The following is a 5,547-nucleotide window of genomic DNA, read 5'->3' as shown; positions in this document are numbered from 1 at the left end:
CTGATCATCCAGTCATTGAAGCCAGGTCAAGTGGGTACTATCTGCAAGTGTGGGTGTTCTTGTGCATATGCCCTCTCTTCTTATCAGCTGGACACTTCATTCTCCACTCTAGTCCTCTGTGGCTATGTCACTGACTCTGGGCCCAAGAGTCCTCAGGTCTTGACACACTACTGGCCAACCAGGTCTCCACCCAGGTTCACAGGAGTCTATTGAATGTGGTAGGGCTTAGTTTGCAGCTTCAATGCTGTTTTTCCCTCACTTTCCCTTATCGGTGACCAATGTGGTCACCAGTCAGAGCACATGTCTGCTTGTGTATTACCATTGAGTCTTAGTCTTGGAAGAGGGTTTGCTCTGAGGGGACCCGACCACTTGCCTTGATGTCTCTTGGGTTCTCTCTTTTCATATCTTATGAAATAAAAGGTGATGTAGGCCACACCCCAGGGAAACACCCCAAATATGGATATGGACCATGACCTCAGAAGAGTGTTGCATCTCACTCTAATTCCACCTCAATAGCAAACATAACCAAGTCCTAATGAACATACCCTAATTCTGCCTTATTAGCATGGAGGTCCAGATTTACAGCATACCATAAAATGATGGATGATCGCATCAGACCACAAAAACATGACATACAATGGGGAGCATGGCCTAGCCATGTTGAAACAGACTTTTGGGGGTACAATTCAATCCATGACACCCATGTCATGTTATTAACCCCTACTTAGCTTTGGAGTACTAGTGTGGTTCTGTTGGATAAGCATTGGACAGCAAGGTTGGTTTGAACTGGAAGGAAACCCTATACAGGGTCGCTATGAGTCAGAACCAACTTGACAGCACTTAACAACAATAACAACAACTTAGCTTTAGTTCACTTCTTCAGGGATAGCTGCCTCAACCTTGAACACTAGAGCAAATCTCCCTGCCATTTGCACCCATGACTTCTGTGTAACTATCTATGCAAATCTGTTTCCATCACTGAGTTGTAAGGTCCCTAAGGGCAGGGGCTGTGTCTACTTTGTTTCCTGCATTGTCCTGGGCACTAAATATAGAGCCTGGCTCACACAGGTGCTTAATACATGCTTGCTAAATGAATAAATGAATTATCTGCATGCATTACCAGACAGTCTGTGAGAAGAGTGACTGGAAACTGCTGTTGGGATGGAGGACAGGTGAGACTGTCTGCCTGAATGGTGAGGCAGGTATCCCAGGCTAAAAAGGCCTTGGTGGGTGGGAAGACTTCCCAGACAGAGAAGGGAAAAGGCCATTTCAGGCCTGGAACTTGCAGAGACCTGATGTCACCTCCTGTGCTTGTCAGAGGTAAGGATGCAGTTGTGAGTGAGCCCAACCAGGAAAGAGCGCTGCACACCAAAAAAAAGGATTTGAACTTAATTCCATAGGTGAGAGGGTACCTGGGAAGTTGTATTGGGCAATCTTTTCCACCTCCTTTCCTCTTCCATCATCTCTTCCTTCCCAAGATAGGGAACAAAGTCTCCAAGTGTCTGACAGTCTGTGTTTGGTTGGAAAGAGTGTGACAACAGGACGTGGGATCAGTTTGGCTCATTTTGCCCACACGAATGAACCCCTTTTCTCAACCCTGACCCTAGATGTATAAAATACAGATAAAGTAGTAGAATAGGGGATAGTGCCCCCAGGACCATCACACATACCTAGAAAAGGTACTGGGAGCCCCTGAAGCACCCCAAATCCAGGTGGATGCCAGAGGGAAGAGTTGAGGGGACAGGTGTCCGTAGTGAAAATGGTACAGTGAAGAAGCTGCTGGGTTGGGGGAGGGGGTCTCCTCAGAGGTCTGTCACTTTTCTCACTGTGTGCTTTGCCTCAGGACAACTAAAAGACTGAAAATAACCACCTCTGAGCTTCAGTCTGGAGAACAACAGTTCCACTTTGTCCAGAACCAAGTGCAATCACCTATCCCTGACAGTGAGCTGGTGACACCTGACTGAGGATACACAGCCTCACCTTGAAGTTGCCAGAGTCCCACATGGGCACTACTCCTGGATGATGTGAAACCAGGCCGAGGAGTCAGGTTTCTGGGTTCCTGATTCAGAATTCTTTCTGCTAGCCTCCAGGCTGCCTTACCTCCTCACAGAGTCAAATCAGGAAGAGGATGACAACTGCCACCCAACGCTTGCAGGAGAGTGAAGAGCCTCACCCAGGGAATGGCTGGGTCATTGGGACGCAGACCACTGGGAGTAGCTTCCAGGCTTAGGGACATACTCTATGGCTTCCATAAAAAGTCTGACCCACTGCTAGTATCATTTAGCTACGAATCAAAACAGGTTATGGAAATCCCTGGTCTGTATCATTGGCCTTTAATGTCCTCCTGCACAACCTGTTTCTAGACTCTTCTTGGGAAACTTCATCATTGGTACTAATAGGCTCATTGAAAATTCTTTCCTTTTTTGGAGATTTTAATTTCTCTTTGATTTTGTGGATTCCACCCCCCCCCCTTTCTTTTTGTGTTCTTTTGCTTAAACAACCTTCAAGCTTCAGCAGAGTTAAGTACAAGGCCAATCAAACGCAGTACAAAAACAACAAGCATCAATAAATTAATGAAAATAACACACAAAGGGCAATCTTATCTTGCAATGGAGGGAAGATGCATTAGTTTTTACGGAACGATCTTGTCTTGTTTGGGATGAGTGTACATGGAAGGTCAGGGAGAACAAGCATCTGTAGACCAAGATGAATGGGGAATTGGAAAAATCAAAACAAAACAAACAAGACTCTGAAAACAAAATCAAATGGTGAGATGCCAACTCTCCCTGTGTTCAAGGCTGAATTCTCTCTACCCATTTTTTAGTGTCTATTCTGGGCAAAGAATCCATACCGGGACTTGTTGTTAAGTGCTATTGAATCAAATCCGACCCATAGAGACCCTGTATAGGGTTTCTGAGGAGCAGCTGGTGAGCTTGAACCACCAACCTTGCAGTTCAAATGGCTTTGCAGTCTGGCGCATTAACCCACATTGCCACATCAGGAGTAAGACTAGAGGGGCCCAAAGGGAAAGTTTCTTTTCCAGGAGACTGGCCCAAAGGGGCAAAACACCTAGCAATTGGAGGTGAAACCATCAGCCCAGCCTCTAAATCTTCTTGAAGCACTCTGCATCTTCTACTTTATTTCTAGTTTCTTGGACATCAATCTTTCTTCCCTGTTAGGCTGTAGGTCCTTTGAGGTCAGTGTCTACATCTTATTTGCCTTACTATCACTCAGCCAGTATGAATTATTATGGTAAATACTTCACATTTACCATGTTTAACTTACTTATCATAGCAATTCATATTGGGGAAGTGATCAGTATATGTGTATTAAATGAAGAAATCAAGTTGAAAGTAAAAAATTGAGGCTACTAAAAATTTTGGGGGTGGGGAGGCAATAAATTGGGAAATGAATAAAAAAATCTATAAGCATTGAAAAATGATCAGGAGGGACATGTTACCACTGAGGAAGAAGATCTAAGAGTGGAGTACGTCCTTTTGACCTGGGATTCCTGCACTTTGAAGCTTCTGTATCCAGAGGAAGATTGATGCTAAGACACACGGAGAGCTTCAAGAAATGTTGGGCAGAAAGATGTGAAAAGGAGGCAAGGACCTTTCCCCAGAACTGACAAAGAAAGGAAGTCTTCTCCTACAGTTGGCACTCTAGCCTCCCAAACTGTGATCCAGAACCTCTCCATAACCAGGCAACCAAGAGATTAACACTGGGCACATCAACAGTTTCCAGCACTTGCTCCAAGACTAAGGACCTGCCTTTCTGATGAATAACCTTCCCAAGAAGGCTAACCCATGAGGCTTAACACCCAAGGACTGAGAGGCTCGATACCTACCCGGTGATTGCTTTGACTATCAGATTATGCTATCTCAGTCCCTACCCAGTCCACCATGTTTAAACCTAGACTTTGTTGAGAAAGAACTGAGGAGATAAACATGTTCAAGACCTACATTTACTTATCAAGAGCTGATTGAGCTAAACTTGAAGGAGGACTCTAAAGAATGGTTAGAGAGAATTACAACTGGCTGAGCTGAATTTACAGAATGAATATAAACCATGAGTGAGGAGAATTCAAGACATGACAGAAATTAACCCAAGTTAGAACATTGCTGTTGTTGTTGTTACGTGCCGTCGAGTCGGTTCCGACCCATAGCGACCCTGTACAGGGTTTCCGAGGGTGTAAATCCTTACGGGAGTAGAAAGCCTCATCTTTCTCCCGCGGAGCAGCTGGTAGTTTCGAACCGCTGACCTTTAGGTTCGCAGCCCGATTCGTAACCACTACGCTACCAGAGTTAGAACATAGTGGAGAGATTTTGAGAAAAGAAGAAAGAGAAGTTCAAAGCAAGAAACATGTGAACACAGTAAGAATCAATGATTTGTTAAATTCGGAGGCAACCCACCACATATTCACCAGTTGAATGCCTACCTATGAAGCTATTCTACTTTCCTTTCCTCACATTTACATTAAGAATGTCAAAGACTAAATTAGCACGACTGCCTAAATCTACTGAACAGTTGCTAACTCCTAGGTTGAAGCAACCTTCAACAGACAAGAGCCTGCTTTAGACCCCTGGATTCTAAGGACCCACTACCTGGAGAATTTGTCTACTGGAAGAGACATCAATTGAAAAGTGGTATGGAATCTCACTGAAAGAGATTCTACCTTGTCCTACTTATTAACCCTTGTGCAGCTGAGCTAGAAGTGGGTAAAGCCTTGGATTAATTTATCCCAATTAAAAGCAGCCTCACCCCTTCCTTCATAAAGTAGCCACACTGTGGATTTAAAACTAGCTATTTCAACAGCATGCCTTGGAGTCCTGGTGTGGCACTGTAGGATAAGCACTGGACTGCTAACTGCAAGGTCAGTGGTTCAAACTCACCAGTCACTCCTTGGAAACCCTATGCAGAATTGATTTGATGGCACTTAACAACAATTTGTCAAGTTACAAAATTATCAGGATATGCCCCTGCCTTGAACCTACTAACAGAAAGGTTGGTGGTTCAAACCTACCCAGTGTTGTCAAGGAAGAAAGGAAGAAAGGGCTGGTAATCTTATTCCATAAACCTTACAGCCCCAAACCCCCAAGGAACCTTATAGAGCTCAGTTCTATGCCGAAATACATGTGCTTGCCATGATTTGGAATTGACTCCAAGGTTAAAGAGCTTACAGGAAGTCTAAGCGATAGACTTTGACAGAGATATGGGTTGATTACCTGTTTGGCTCCTTGCATGAGACCCACCATTTTCTACAGATTATATTGTGACCAAACCTCAGACTCAGTCCTCTCTCTCATCTCCCAGCCCAACAGCAGGAGAACAGGAGCGCGTGGGTGGACAGACTGCTGGATCCACGTTGTAGCGGTTGTAAGAGCTGATCTAACTAACCCTCCATGTTGTTGTTAGGTGCTAGCGAGTTGGTACTGACTCATAGCGACCCTATGCACAACAGAACAAAACACTGCTAGGTCCTGGGCCAACCTCACAATTGTTGCCACACTTGAGCTCATTGATGCTGCCACTTTGCTAATCCATCTC

The sequence above is a fragment of the Chrysochloris asiatica genome, unplaced genomic scaffold (genome assembly GCF_000296735.1).
Source record: "Chrysochloris asiatica unplaced genomic scaffold, ChrAsi1.0 scaffold00007, whole genome shotgun sequence".
NCBI classification, from domain to species: Eukaryota; Metazoa; Chordata; class Mammalia; order Afrosoricida; family Chrysochloridae; genus Chrysochloris; species Chrysochloris asiatica.
The sequence above is the reverse complement of the archived record's forward strand: the minus strand, read 5'-3'. Positions refer to the sequence as shown.